This window comes from Hyperoodon ampullatus, assembly GCF_949752795.1.
Source record: "Hyperoodon ampullatus genome assembly, chromosome: 13".
Classification (NCBI taxonomy): Eukaryota; Metazoa; Chordata; class Mammalia; order Artiodactyla; family Ziphiidae; genus Hyperoodon; species Hyperoodon ampullatus.
In genome coordinates, this window is record NC_136926.1 from 26694085 (window position 1) to 26710530 (window position 16446).

General features: G+C 41.1%; 1 protein-coding gene and 1 pseudogene across 2 annotated transcripts in view; one reads left to right on the top strand and one right to left on the bottom strand.

Moving 5' to 3' along the window:
- The window catches only part of MAPK1 (mitogen-activated protein kinase 1), a gene marked incomplete at its 5' end in the record, with an annotated part of 92547 nt that overhangs the window by 26030 nt on the left and 50071 nt on the right, over nt 1-16446 (top strand). The window lies entirely within an intron of this gene.
- LOC307062198 (small ribosomal subunit protein eS27-like) lies at nt 12424-12583 on the bottom strand (annotated as a pseudogene). Its single transcript has one exon. The product of its transcript is annotated as a small ribosomal subunit protein eS27-like (transcript).

Here is a 16446-nt window from a genome sequence, read left to right on the forward strand (position 1 = left end):
AAATTCATCAACTAATTGTTTGCTGTGTTCTTTTATTGCATCAGAATTGGTGAAATACATGAAGGCCTTTAACCTTTAATTTAGTCTTTTAAGCTGTGTGGAAATAATTGTGGAGAAGAATGCTACATTTATATGCTTTATGTATTTTATTCCATATTAAGAGTATAATTTTAGCAGTATTAGACACTGTCTAATTTCACATGAGTTTTCATATTAAACTTAGAGGTGTTTACCTGTGTCTTTCTGGAATCTATTTGTTCCATTGGTCTAGTTTATTATTTTTAACTATAATCTGGTATTATAAGGCTTTTTACTCTTGTTTTGCCCAGATGTGTGCTCTTTAACTTCTTAGCAGGGCTTCTACCTTGAATCCTTGTCAGTTTTTGTACTCTGGTGGAGTGGGTTGGCCGAGATAAAACATATATATCATCAGAATGCCTTTTCTCTCCCTCTTCCCCACTCCCAGGACTCAGAGCCAGTTTATCTCCTTGTTCTTGTGCCTGGTCTTGGTTGCTGGTAGCTCTCCAGAGTGAAGAGATTTTTCAGGTTGAACTCTGGGCCACGCTGTGCGGCTCTCAGGACAGTGAAAGCGCCGAGTCCTAACCCCTGGACTGCCAGGGAATTCCCTCAGGTTGAACTCTTAAGCGTTAGCACCTGATATAGCGATCTGAAAAAAAAATTTTTTTTTTTTTAATGAGACCATGCTTTTTTTCAGGGGCGGGGGCAATGATATCTAATTCCAGAACGTTTTTATCACCCCAAAAAGAAACCCTGCACCTAGCAGTCCCTCCCCATATTTCCCCCAGTAATCAACCCCTGTGCAGAGCCTCCTGCCAACATGGAGCTGGTGGAAGGGGTGCCCTTTTACATTCCGGCTTCTTTTCACGTGCATTTTACTATTTTGTTACGTTGTCAAGATTTACTTTTTAGAGTCATTAGTTGCTACTTGGCATTGGCTCTGTAAAATGAACTTGGCGAATAACCACCTTCACTTATTTTACTTCTCATAGTTGGGCCCGGGTGTGCATCATTTTCTCATCTTTCTGCATTCTCAGATCTTTGTTTTTCCTCCTTTTGCCACTAGTTATTCTCCCTTTTTGAGCCTCTTCCTCTTGGATTTAACCCTGATTGGTAGGCACACTATTCTTTTATTCTTGCCAATGAAATCCTTTTTGTTTTTAATTCAAAAAAATATTATTTGATTATTTTCTCTCTGATTTTTATTTTTAATTTTATTGAAGTCTCTGATTTTAAAGAATTAATCTTAACTCTTTTTGTGGGCCTCTGTTATTGTAGCTTAATTCTTTTATTTTTATTTTTTGACCACGCTGTGCAGCTTGCAGGGTCTTAGTTCCCTGATCGGCGATCGAATCTGTGCCCCCTGCAGTGGAAGTGCAGAATCCTAACCACTGGACCACCGGGAAAGTCCCTAATTCTTTTTTAATCTGTTTTGCAGCTCTGATGGTATCATCTGCACTGTCTTCTGTCTATTTAACTGATTTCTGTTATTGTTACCTTATAAATTATTATTTTTTAATTTACATTCTTCTTGACTTACTCTTTTTTTTAATTCCTGATTCTGCTATTTGCAGAATTCTTTTTAAATTTTAAATTCTTTTGTAATATGTCACGCTTCTGCAGAATATATTCTGGTCTGTTTTTATTTAGCATTCCCCTTGTGTGTAACACTTTAAATGTGTTAATGAGTCCCATTTTGTCTTTATCTCCATTCTTAGAGGTGACTCTGCTAAGCCTGCTCCTTTTCTCCTGGACCTTTATGGTTTGTGCTTAGTGGCCACTCCCGCTCCTCGTTGCCCTTTAAAATTTGCTTGCTGTGTTCCTTCAGTTGAGTCTTATCTTTGTTCTTTGTTTATAACATGTTTATTTTGTTGAGTTTTGAAGGAGGCAGCATTCTGTACCATTTCTCACTTAGTGCTTCCCAAAGTTTTGTTGTGTAAGACTTTCTGGGCACATTTTTACATAATGGAAAGAACACAGAATTCAGAGGAAGAACCAAGTGTTAATCCTAGCCCTCGCATTGGGTAGCTTTGGCTAAGATATTTAGACTATATGGTAGCACTTAATTCTTTTAAAGTTTTATATAGTTGTGTTCTTAAAAATTGGCATAATTTTTATATCTAATGGGAATATAAGGAAAATTAAAATAATACAGTGTACAGTGATGAACTGAAAATTGATATAATTATTAACTGATTCATTTAAAAATGATAATGAAATAATTTAAAAATGAGATTGTTGGGCTTCCCTGGTGGCGCAGTGGTTTGAGAGTCTGCCTGCTGATGCAGAGGACACGGGTTCGTGCCCCGGTCCAGGAATATCCCACATGCCGCGGAGCGGCTGGGTCCGTGAGCCATGGCCACTGAGCCTGTGCTCCGCAACGGGAGAGGCCACAACAGTGACAGGCCCACGTACCGCAAAAAAAAAAAAAAAAAAGAGAGAGATTGTTGGGCTGGAACTCTGATAAAATTGTTGTCACGTAGGTGGCAGTGGTATTGTTTGCATTTGTGTTGAATTAATGAAATGAGTTCGCAGATACTTACTCTTCCAGATAAGCCTATATATGAGAGATAAGTATTCTTTCCATTTTATGGGGGAGATATTGAGGTTCAGCACAGAGTTGTGACAGTGCAAGAACTTCAATTCAGATTCAGGACTTCCAAGACCAGAGCTTTTGTAACTTGACCCAAAATAAAACTTGACTAGTTCTAAGGTTGTTTCTTCAGATACATGCCAGTCTGTCACTTGGGTAGATTTTTCGGAGTACAGGCCCTAGTTTCAGCAGTTGTCCTGGAGATCAGCTGTCACTCTGAATGTGCGGAGGATCAGTGTTGGGAGTTATCTGGGGGCAGCCACTGTCTCTGGCAGTGTTCCTCTCTGTCTGGATCTTTGATTGTGTCTGGGAACAGATATATTTATTGCTCGAGGGTGAAAGTGAAGAGATAATATGGGGAGAAAAGAAAAGAAACTGATTTCAGAAATAAGATTTCCACAGTAACTTGAGCAACGAAACATTTGAGAAATTCTTGGTTGTGCTGATCAGGATCCTACGGAATTCTTGTCGGTCTCTGAAGTCTTTGGGGATCCTTTGTGTACACTCTCAGATTATTGAAACACAGGGACTCAGGCCAGGACCTGAGGGAAGGAGGACTCAATTGAGGAATTGGGAAATCATCAAGAATCATGGCAGTGGCTCCATCATTCTCTCTTTTCACATTCTTCTCATTCCCTGTTTTCTTTTTAAAATCTTTGTTACACACATGCACACACAAATATACATATATGCATATAATTTTAACAAAAGGATGTAGTTTTTTAAATTTTAGACTTAGAAAAAAGGTGCAAAAATAGTCCAGAGAGTTCCCATGTACCCACCTTTTCCTAATGTTAACATGGTGTATGTCTGTAGGAATGTCATCAAAACCAAGAAATTAAAACTGGTACAATACTAGATGCAGACCTTATTCACAGTTCCCATTTTCCCCTAATGTCATTTTTTCTTCCAGGATCTCATTTTGCATTTAATTGTTGTGTCTCCTTAGTCTCTTCCAACTGTGGCATTTCTTTATTCTTCCTCTGTCTTTCATAACCCTGACACTTTTAACGAGTACTGGACTGTCGTTTTTGTAAATTTATTTATTTTATTATTTTTGGCTGTGTTGGGTCTTTGTTGCTGTGCGCGGGCTTTCTCTAGTTGTGGTGAGCGGGGGCTGCTCTTCGTCATGGTGCACGGGCTTCTCATTGCGGTGGCTTCTCTTGTTGCAGAGTATGGACTCTAGGCGTGTGGGCTTCAGTAGTTTTGGCACGCAGACTTCAGTAGTTGTGGCGCACGGGCTTGGTTGCTCCACAGCGTGTAGGATCTTCCGGGACCAGGGCTCGAACCTGTGTCCCCTGCATTGGCAGGCGGATTCTTAACTGCTGCATCACCAGGGAAGCCCTGGACTGTTATTTTTGTAGGCTGTTCCTCAGTTTGTGTTTATCTGATGGTTTTTCATGAATGGAATGAGATTATGCAGTTTTAACAGAAGTGATGTGCCTTTCTTGATACATCACATCAGAGAGTTGGTGGTGTGGAGATATTTTATCCTTAGAGATGTTAACTTTAATCACCTGGTTAAGATGCGGTCCATCTATTTACCCCTTTGTAATTAAAAAATATCTTAGAGGATGTACTTTGAGCCTAAGAAGATGCCCTGTTTCTTCTCAGATTTTTTTTTTTTTTTTTTTTTTTTTTTTTTGCGGTACGCGGGCCTCTCACCGTCGCGGCCTCTCCCGTAGCGGAGCACAGGCTCCGGATGCCCAGGCTCAGCGGCCATGGCCCACGGACCCAGCCGCTCCGCGGCATGTGGGACCCTCCCGGACCGGGGCACGAACCCCTGTCCCCTGCATCGGCAGGCGGACTCTCAACCACCGCGCCACCAGGGAAGCCCTCTTCTCAGATTTCTACTCACTAGATTAAGCATCCATCCATGGATCTTTTTCTGAAAAAATTATTGTGGTATTTACCTAATGACAGTTTTTCTATTTTCCTCATTCCATCTGATTGGAGTGCCTCTGTGAGAAAGAGCTGTTCCTTCTCCCCACTGATTTATTCACTTATTTGTGTCAGTATGAACTCATGGGTATTTGTTTTATTCTGTGGGTTTGTAATCCAGTATTGTCATTTTTTATTTCAAACTGTTGCAACTTCGACCTTTGTTTGCTCCTTCAGAGTGACTGCTTTAAACAAACTCCACCCTTGTTTGAGTACCTTTTTAAGGGCAAAGTGTGCTCATTGCTACTGGGGTGTAGTTGCTTCTAAGTCTTCTCAGTGAACAGAGCTGGGAAAATAGATGTGTGTACACCAACCCACACATACACACATCTGTATTTCTCTGTCTGTGTATATGTTAAAAACTATGAGTTCATACTGATGTCTCTGATTCTAATCCAACACCATGTGGTTTATTTTAGCCTTTCCTCTTGCTTGTAATTCTTTCCCCAGCCTGGCTCTCATTATCTTCCATTTTGTTTGCTTATTTGTTCAGTCCCATTCTATTTATACATAAAGTAGATGCAGAATTGCTAACCCATATCCTTGTGAGAAACAAGTTCACTAATTAGATTACAGGATTTGTGTTCAGCCCTTTCCTGCTTTAGCTTTACAGCATCCAGTTAAAATACTGTTTTCTAAAGTTGTTTAGGCTGGTTTCTAGTTCCTCATGCCCTTCAGTGTGGTTATGTCATTCATTTGTAATACAGTTAGGTTCATTTGTTACTGTTGGTGTTCCATTTGGGGTTCTTCCCATGTCCTCATTCTTTTGTTTCTTTAGTTTTTTGAATATGTGATATGACTGTGACTCTCAGAGTAAGAGCGATACACAAGGTATACTCAAAGAACAGTCCCTCCCTTCTCATCCCTACCACCCTGTTCCCATCCTCCCCTTCACCGCTTTCCCACTCACCCTCTGTATACAGTCGATCTCTTTAGTTCTGGGTTTATCCTTCCTATATTTCTGCTATACAGATAAGCAAATACATTTATTTTTTTTAATAACCCTTCTTTCTCATATGAAGGGTAGCGTAGTATAAATTTCTTTTATACTTTGCTTTTTTTCACTTAACATTGTTTCTTGGAACCACTCCGTGTTAGTTTGTAAGAGATCTTTTTCATTCCTTTTTTTTTTTTTTTACAGCTGCATAGTACTCCATCATGTGAGTGTATCAGTTCATTCAGCCTTTCTCCAATGTATGGGTATTTAGGTTGCTGCTAGTATTTTGTGGTTACAAATAATGTTGCGGTGAATTACCTTGTGCTTATGTATTTTCATATCACTGGAGATGTATCTTTAGGGTAGAATCCTAGGAGTGGGATTGCTGAATCAAAAGATAGGTGCAGGGCTTCCCTGGTGGCGCAGTGGTTGAGAGTCCACCTGCCGATGCAGGGGACGCGGGTTCGTGCCCTGTTCTGGGAAGATCCCACATGCCGCGGAGCGGCTGGGCCCGTGAGCCATGGCTGCTGGGCCTGGAGAGGCCACAGCAGTGAGAGGCCCGCGTACCGCCAAAAAAAAAAAAAAAAAGATAGGTGCAGATGTTTGATTTTGGTAAGGACTGTCCTACCAACCTGTCCAGAGGGTTTATAACCTGCCTTCCCATCAGCAGTGTTTGAGAGTTAATTGCATATATTTTATAACACATACATATGAGTGATTATCAGATTTTGTTCAGGGTCTTCCTTTCCTTATCTACTTTCTCTTCTATCATGATGGGTTGGGGAAACAAAAAAACAACTCCAACTGTAGAAGGTTTTTTAATGGAAAGAAGTAAAATTAGTTTTCCAGCTCTGACTGGAGATTTTTTTACTGGTATTTTAGAGTTATAATTATGTTACAGTTTTCTACTTTACTTAGTTTAGCATCTGTTGTATAACATCTCACTGTCTGCTTAGTTGTGCAGGCAGTTCTTTTCAGTTTAGATAATAATGCTGTTTGCTTCCAGTTTAAACACTTTTCCATCTTCCACAGGTCTGGGCGGGTGTTAATATTTCTGACATTGGGGCAGTTCGTGAGAAACTTGCATTTCTTGACTAACCTAAAGTTTCCATGATGGAGGATGATCATCCGAGCCTTTCTTTCTCTGACTTGACTCACTGGGGTACAGTTTACAAAGGTGAGCAAGGGTGGCCTTACGAAGTAGATCATCCTCTTTCGGACTGTAGCTCCCTTTCCTCCTGCTCCTTCTCCCCTGTACCCTCACTTGAGATCCTCACCTTTATGGTTTCTAATCTCCTAGTCCTGTCTGGCCTGGGTCTGGATCTGTCTGCTGACCTCTCTCTTCTCTTGACGACTCCACTTCCATTTTACGAGAACCCAACTGTTTATTCTGTCTGATCTTACTCACAGGCTGATGGTATATGCTAGAGAAAATTACTGAATCGTCACGATTGACACTACTAAAAATCTCTGGATTCTCATTCCTGCTGGTCTCCAGGATATCTTGTTACTTGTCCCCATTCAGACCCTGATCTCACCTCCCTCCCCTCATGTTTGGTTTGCCTTTTCATCTCCTGCCTTCAGGTCTGCTCTCCCACACCTCATTTACAGGACATATTTACCTCTTGTTTCAGAGGAGACAGGTTTTGCCTCATCCTGACGAAGAAGATCTAAATAGCCAGAACCTTCAAAACAGATAGGCTCCCTTGGGAAGCAGAATGCTTTCTGTATCGTGGTCAGTACGATGATTTTTGGGTTTGTCCCCTCATTGTCTGCCATCCTCAGCTTCTTTTCAGTTGCCCTGTCAGAATCATGAGCCAAACCTTGGTTCATCACCAGCAAAAGGGCATAGCCAGTGGAGGACTACTGACCCTCGCATGGTGTAGTGGCTGAGAAACATGGGTTTTGGAGGTCAGCACACCTGGGATTGAATCCCAGTTCTCTTGGCTGCCGGTTGTGTAATCAGAGACAAGTTACTTGACTCCTCCCTTCTGCTTTAGTTTCTTCATCTGTAAAGTAGGGGCTGTGCTTTACCGCCATAGGGTTGTGGTGAAGACAGCAAGTAAAGGTTTTTCTGAAGCTCTCAGCACTGTGCTGAGGGCTCAGTAAGCAGTGGTCATTATGGTTACTGCGGTCCTCTCTCAGTGTCTCACTCAACTTCAGGGCCAGAGGTGCGCAGAGCTGCCTGGGCGGCTACCCGGAATGCGTAGCACTGGAGGAGACTTGACGCTCTTAGTCTTGGTCAATACGTTTGGCTGTTCTCAGAGCTCACCACGAGCCAGCCCGACCTGGACCATCCTAGAATTCTTGCCCAGTGAAGGCAGGAGAGGAGGAAGGAAATGTAGGGGGATGATCCACAAGTAAGTAGTAGCCCATCTGCTTCATCAGGGTCTCTCTCATGACAAGTTCAGAGCATAGGTGAACTCCAAAGTTCATTTCTGAAGAGTACTGCTTGGATTAGAGTACTGATTGGATCTGTTCCAGAGTACTAACTCTGACTTTGTGCTACTCTAGTATGCTTCAAATAACAGAGTTCATGGTTGTGGGGTTTTAGGATGATGATAGTCACGGTACTAAATCCTGATGGGGTATCTTAGATCTAGTAATAGAGACTCATTTTTCCTATTAATCGGAGAGAAATGTTTTTCATACTTTTTCCTTTAATAATTTGTGTACTTGAGCCCACCAAAAATTTGTAGGACCTTTACTGAGTATAAGTCACTACAAGTCTTCATCTTTCTATGGCTATATCTATGCATATATATGTATGTATGTACATTCAGTCATATAATTGGGTGTGGGGTTTTTTCCAGTCTCTTGTATACATATAAAAATTTTTAAAGAAGTTTTGCACTTATGTTTGGAAGAAGCCTGAACAAAGAATAATGGTATCTTCTTTTTGTAACTTGGCCAACACTATCAGGGCAGACATACAGGGCATAGTCAAGCTAGGACTAAAACTCAGACCTCCTGATTTGAAGTCTAGTTTTTTTTTTCTGATGTTACTTTCTTTTTATGGTTTCATTGGATAAATTAATAAAAAATAATAAAGTAATTAAAAATGACTTCTACTTTTTTGGGGATGGTCTAATATCTTTCAGGCTTTTCATCTTCTGTTTTTACAATCTTAATAACCAATAGGCTATCCTCATTTTTGAGTCAAGCAAATGGTTGCTCAGAGGTGTTGGGTAGTTCAGTGATGTCTCTCAGCTAGTAAGGGAAGGGGCCAGAATTGGAACTCACCTGACTCTTTGGCCCCTGTTCTATTACTGAAGAGACTAAAAAATGCATATGTAGACAACCAAATTTGTTCAAGCTCTGGGCTGTATGGAGCACCTTTCCTAGAGAGGGTGCACATGTGTTCATGACATCAGATTTTAAGTTGCAACATTGGAGCACTCAGTCTTAAAATAATGCAAAATTATGATGGTTTTACAGCTAAAATGACTTTAGCTTTTATTTGCTCACTGAATGGTTCGCACACTCTAAAGAAACCTTTGCACTGGCTTTCTTGGTTAGTAAATTATGAGAGAATCCGGCTAAAAGAACGAATACGTTTTCTTTTAAAGCAGTCATTTGTATTATCTACCTACTTACTTTTGGAACATTAATTTGGGTCAGTCTAACTTACTTAGCATCTGAAGACAAGTTAATTTTATCTGTGAAACAAAGTACTGTGGTTTTGTGTTCAGATAATTAAAGTTCACCGAAATGGGTAGCTTAGAGAACAGCTTAATAGCTCTCTCTAAAAATAACCCATTAACAGTTGATAGCATTTTAGTTGCTTAACAACAGTGTACAGTATGTGGTGCTAATGCATGAGGAGATAGCTCCTTCACTAGACAAACTTTATTATCCACAGATACTATTGAGCCTCTGCTATGAAATGATTACAACGACAGGGGGCTGGGGAGGATGGGGAGAAAGCCTGAACGTACCAGAAATGTTATATTTATGCCAAAGCCTCAGAAATGACTGTGGAAGCCTGGGCATTTATTCTGATGATGTTGCCACTGCTCAAAACCTGTTTGGAACACTTCCTATGAAATTGTCCTCAGTATGAGCATATGAACCATGAGAGAAAATCAGCCCCACAGTTTTGTAGCATAGCTCAGTTTTTAAAAATCACTTTTTGAGGTATAATTTATATACAACAAAATGGACCTTTTCTTTGTGCAAAGTTCAGTTGAGTCTTGGCAAATACATACCCTGTGTAACCACCACCACAGTGGAGATATGGAACATTACATAACCCCAGGAAGAAGTACCCTTGTGCCCTTTGCTGTCAGTCTTCAGCTCAGGCAACCATGGATCAGTTTTCTATCACTGTAGATCAGCCTCAGCTTACCTAGCGTTTCAGATAAATGGAATTTAGAAGTCTTTGCTCTTTTTTGCCTGGCTTTTTCACTTAGCATAGGGTTTTCCAGGTTCATCCTTGTTGTCGCATGTAGTCATTTCCCTTTTGTTGCTCAGTGCTCTTCCATTGCACGGGTGACACACAGTTTGTTTACTCATTCCTTGTTGATGACTATTTGGGTTGTTCCAAGTTCGTGACTGTTATGAATAAAGCTCCTACAAACATTTGTATACAAGTCTCTATGGATGTATATTTTCTTTATTTTTTAATAGAAGTAATTTGACATACCATATTTTATTAGTTTCACATGTACCACATAGTGATTTGACATTTGTATGCATTGCAAAATGATTACCACAATAAGTACAGTTACCATCTGTCACCATACAAAGTCAATACAGTATCATTGACTGTATTCCTTATGTTGTACACTGCATCCCCGTGACTTATTTATTTTATACCTGTAAGTTTGTACCTCTTGACCCCCTTTACCTGTTCCCCCCCCCCATCCCTACCCCCTGCCCCTCTGGCAACCACCTGGGTTCTGTTTTGTTTGTTTTGTTTTTTAGAGTCCATGTATAAGTGACATCGTGTGGTATTTGTCTTTCTCTGTCTGACTTATTTCACTTAGCGTAATGCCCTCAAGGTCCATCTATGTTGTGGCAGATGACAAGATTTCTTTCATTTTTATGGCTGACTGGTATTCCATTGTACATGTATACTACATCTTCTTTATCCATTCATCCATCAGTGGACACCTAGGTTGTGTCCGTATCTTGGCTGTTGTCATAGACATATATTTTCATTTCTCTTGAGTAAATAATTAGGAGTGGAACTGCTGGGTTGTATGGTGAGTGTGCATTTAACTTTTCAGAAACCACCAAGCTTTTTCGTAGTGGTTGTACCATTTTGTAGTTCCACCTGCAGGGTATGAGAGTTCTAGCTTTTCTACATCCTCATCAGCACTTGGTATGGTCATTGTTTTTCATTTTAGCCATTCTAATGGGTATGTTATGTGGTTTTCATTTACATTTCCCTTATGACATTCATCTTTGTATGTGTGTATTGTCACACAAAAAGTGTCTATTCTTTTGCCTATTAAAAAATTTGGGTTGTTTGTCTTATTTTGAAGTTGTAAGAGCCCTTTATATACTCTAAATACAAGTCCTACATGTTGCAATTTTTTCTCCCATATGCACAGCTCATTTTTGACCTTGACAGTATTATCTGGCCTGTTCACCCACCTTGCTCACTAGATCCCAGTCAGCACCTTTCCTTTTCAATCTCAGTAACTCCTCCTGTCAACACTGTTGTCATCTTGTACATTCCAGAGGCTTTACCACTGCCCTTAGAGGTGTGCTGCTTTTTCTTTTTGTGAGTATTTTACTGATTTAAGAGTGCTGCTGGTTCACAGTGCCCTTGAGTCTGGGATGCTGAATGTCCTACACTGGGCGGCATGATTTCATACAATTAACTGACTGGCTTAACATGCCAGTTTTGTGCTTGTTTCTTAGTCCAAGCCACTACCATCTCTTACTGGTGCTATTGCAGTGCTTCAAATGGTTTCTTTTTTCACTCTTTCCTTTTTACAATTTATTCTTCATATCACAGCTGGAGAGAGCATTTATAAATATAAATTGGGTACTTTTAGTCCTTCCTTAAAGTGGAAGTGCACTTAAGATGAATCTTAAACCCTTAGCACAACTTCCAGGTCACAGCCTCGTCCTGAGCCATGTGCTCTTGTCTTGGTATGTGCCAGCCACCAGTAGCCTTCTTTGGGGTCCACAGATTCACCGGCCTAACCTCTCTCTGTTCAATAGAACACTTGCCTTCTCGGCTATCCCTCACCTGGCTAATTCCAGCCTATCCTTCAGGTCTCTGTTTTAAATGCCACTTCCTTAGAGAGGAAGAGCCTTCCCTGAGCCCCTAATTTAAACCAAGTTCTCTAGTTATCCATGATGTTAATTATAGCATTTGCACTTTTTCTGAGCATCTATCATAATTTATCTATTTTTAATATATGTCTCCTTACCCCACCCCTCCTTTTCTTCTTTTGGCCTTGCCACGCGGCTTGTGGGATCCTAGTTCCCTGACCAGGAATTGAACCTGTGCCCCCTGCTGCACTAGACCACCAGGGAAGTCCCCTAATACATGTCTCTTTATATTTCCCCCATGTTGTATAAAGTTTATGAGAGTAAGGAGCTTTCTGTTTTCTCTGTAGTATCCATAGCGCTTAACGATGTAGACGATTAATGAATACCTGGTAAAGTTGATTTTAACATTTGAATGGTTTTAAGTTTATTCATTGTGCCTCCTTCAAGATCCCAACTGACATTTTTTCTCTTGAGTACAAACTTCTATGTACTAGTTTTCTGTCTCTGCCATTTGCACGGAATCTGTAAATTGCCCTGATAATAAGAGGTCTTAATCTTTATTGTGTCATGGATCTTTTAGGCGGTCAGTGAAACCTGTGGCTCCTTCTCAGATTAGTGGGTTGTTTTTTGTTTTGTTTTGGTTTTTTTAATCCAAAATATGTTTATTGGGATCGTTTCCCATTCATCTTGATTCAGGGTGCTTTTAGTGCTGCTTCCAACTGAAGGAGCATCCTTCTGTAAGCCTTGCTTTTTCCTCCTGTAGGCTGGCAGAGAATAGTAGAGCAGCCAACACACAAAACTACTGTTTGTGCCTGGCTAGAGATGGTGGTGGTTTTATAGCATCCTGGGCATTTCACATCCATGAAGTAGGAGGTGGGGCTCCGCAGCAGGTGCTTCTTGTTGTGTTTCCTCTTCTGGTGAGGGACGCAGGAGATCCTTTGTGAGAGGCACGTTCTCCTGAGGAGGTCCTCACTGACAGATCAGATTAGTGGTCTTAAATGAATAGAATAAATTATGTAAGGTTACCAAGGAAATTGGTTATGTTGAAGTACTGTTTTTTTTAATTAAGAAAATACATCTTTAATGTATGTGCTTCTTTATTAATTCCTTAAATAGCAAGATCAAACAGCAGATGTGACAACTACTGTAATTTCAAAGTAGTGAGACATATAAATATTTCGAGAATTACAACTGTAGGCTTTTTATTGGTCTTAATATTTCTTTGTTTAGCCTCCTTCAGTCTCTGGAAATACCTGTATTTCTTTTCTTTTTTTTTCTTTTTTTTTTTCGGTACGTGGGCCTCTCACTGTTGTGGCCTCTCCCGTTGCGGAGCACAGGCTCTGGACATGCAGGCTCAGTGGCCATGGCTCACGGGCCCAGCCACTCCGCGGCATGTGGGATCTTCCTGGACCGGGGCACGAACCTGCGTCCCCTGCATCGACAGGCGGACTCTCAACCACTGCACCAGAAGGGAAGCCCAGAAATACCTATATTTCTGATAGTGTCACTCATGGCTGGAGAATTCTTTCTGTTATCAGAATAAAGTACAGATTTGGGAATTGTCTTTACTAAAGGAATTTAGAGCCTGAACCAACATGGCGGAGTAGAAGGACGTGCTCTCACTCCCTCTTGTCAGAACACCAGAATCACAACTAGCTGCGGGACAGTCATCAACAGGAAGACACTGGAACTCACCAAAAAAGATACTCCACATCCAAAGACAAAGAAGAAGCCACAGTGAGATGGTAGGAGGGGCACAATCACAATAAAATCAAATCCCATAACTGCTGGGTGAGTGACTCACAGACCGGAGAACACTTATACCACAGAAGTCCACCCACTGGAGTGAGGGTTCTGAGCCCCATGTCAGGCTTCCCAACCTGGGGATCCAGCAACGGGAGGAGGAATTCCTAGAGAATCAGACTTTGAAGTCTAGTGGGATTTGATTGCAGGACTTCGACAGGACTGGGGGAAACAGAGACTCCACTCTTGGAGGGCACACACAAAGTAGTGTGTGCACTGGGACCCCGGGGAAGGAGTGACCCAAGGGAAGAGTGATCCAGACCTACCTGCTAGTGTTGGAGGGTCTCCTGCAGAGGGGGGTGTGTGGCTGTGGCTCACCCTGGGGACAAGGACACTGGCAGCAGAAGTTCTGGGAAGTACTCCTTGGCGTGAGCCCTCCCAGAGTCAGACATTAGCCCCACCAACGAGCCCAGGTAGGCTCCAGCGTTGGGTTGCCTCAAGCCAAACAACCAACAGGGAGGGAACCCACCCCCAACCAACAGCAGTCAAGCAGATTAAAGTTTTACTGAGCTCTGCCTATCAGAGCAACAGTCAGCTCTACCCACCACCAGTCCCTCCCATCAGGAAACTTGCAGAAGCCGCTTAGATAGCCTCATCCACCGGAAGGCAGACAGCAGAAGTAAGAACTACAGTCCTGCAGCCTGTAGAACAAAAACCACATTCACAGAAAGATAGACAAGATGAAAAGGCAGAAGACTATGTACTAGATGAAGGAACAAGATAAAACCCCAGAAAAACAACTAAATGAAGTGGAGACAGGCAACCTTCCAGAAAAAGAATTCAGAATAATGATAGTGAAGATGATCCAGGACCTCGGAAAATGAATGGAGGCAAAGATGGAGAAGATGTAAGAAATGTTTTAACAAAGACCTAGAAGAATTAAAGAACAAACAAACAGAGATGAACAATACAATAACTGAAATGAAAACTATGCTAGAAGGAATCAATAGCAGAATAACTGAGGTGGAAGAACGGATAAGTGACCTGGAAGACAGAATGGTGGAATTCACTGCTGCAGAACAGAATAAAGAAAAAAGAATGAAAAGAAATGAAGACAGTCTAAGAGACCTCTGGACAACATTAAACACAACAACATTCACATTATAGGGATCCCAGAAGGAGAAGAGAGAGAGAAAGGACCAGAGAAAATATTTGAGGAGATTATAGTTGAAAACTTCCTTAACATGGGAAAGGAAGTAGCCACCCAAGTCCAGGAAGTGCAGAGAGTCCCATACAGGATAAACCCAAGGAGAAACACGCCGAGACACATAGTAATCAAATTGGCAAAAATTAAAGACATTATTGAAAGCAGCAAGGGAAAAATGACAAATAACATACAAGGGAATGCCCATAAGGTTAACAGCTGATTTCTCAGCAGAAACTCTACAAGCCAGAAGGGAGTGGCATGATATACTTAAAGTGATGAAAGGGAAGAACCTACAACCAAGATTACTCTACCCAGCAAGGATCTCATTCCATTTGATGGAGAAATCAAAAGCTTTACAGACAAGCAAAAGCTAAGAGAATTCAGCACCACCAAACCAGCTCTACAACAAATGCTAAAGGAACTTCTCTAAGTGGGAAACACAAGAGGAGAAAAGGACCTACAAAAACAAACCCAAAACAATTAAGAAAATGGTCATAGGAACATATATATCGATAATTACCTTAAACATGAATGGATTAAATGCTCCAACCAAAAGACACAGGCTTGCTGAATGGATGCAAGAACAAGACCCATCTATATACTGTCTACAAGAGGCCCACTTCAGACCTAGGGACACATACAGACTGAAAGTGAGGGGGTGGAAAAAGATATTCCATGCAAATGAAAATCAAAAGAAAGCTGTAGTAGCAATACTCAATATCAGATAAAATAGACTTTAAAATAAAGAATGTTACAAGAGACAAGGAGGGACACTACATAATGATCAAGGGGTCAATCCAAGAAGATATAACAATTACAGATATATTTTTACCCAACGTAGGAGCACCTCGATACATAAAGCGCAACTACTAACAGCTATAAAAGAGGAAATCGACAGTAACACAATTAATAGTGGGGGACTTTAACACCTCACTTACACCAATGGACAGATCATCCAGACACAAAAGAAATAAGGAAGCACAAGCTTTAAATGACACAATAGACCAGATAGATTTAATTGATATTTATAGGACATTCCATCCAAAAACAGCAGATAACACTTTCTTCTCAAGTGTGCACAGAACATTCTCCGGGATAGAACACATCTTGGTCACAAATCAAGCCTCAGTAAATTTAAGAAAATTGAAATCATATTGAGCATCTTTTCTGACCACAACTATGAGATTAGAAATGAATTACAGGGAAAAAAACATAAAAAACACAAACACATGGAGGCTAAACAATACGTTACTAAATAACCAAGAGATCACTGAAGAAATCAAAGAGGAAATCAAAAAATACCTAGAGGGCTTCCCTGGTGGCGCAGTGGTTGAGAGTCCGCCTGACGATGCAGGGGATGCGGGTTCGTGCCCTGATCCGGGAGGATCCCACATGCCGCGGAGCGGCTGGGTGCATGGGCCATGGCCGCTGAGCCTGCGCGTCCAGAGCCTGTGCTCCGCAACGGGAGGGGCCACAGCAGTGAGAGGCCTGTGTAGTGCAAAAAAAAAAGCCTAGAGACAAATGACAATGAAAACACAATGATCCAAAACCTATGGGATGCGGCAAACACAGTCATAAGAGGGAAGTTTATAGCTATACAAGCCTACCTCAAGAAACAAGAAAAATCTCAAATAAACAATCTAACCTTACACCTAAAGAAACTAGAGAAAGAAGAACAAACAAAACCCAAAGTTAGCAGAAGGAAAGAAATCATAAAGATCAGAGAAGAAATAAATGAAATAGAAACAAAACAGTAGCAAAGATCAACAAAAGTAA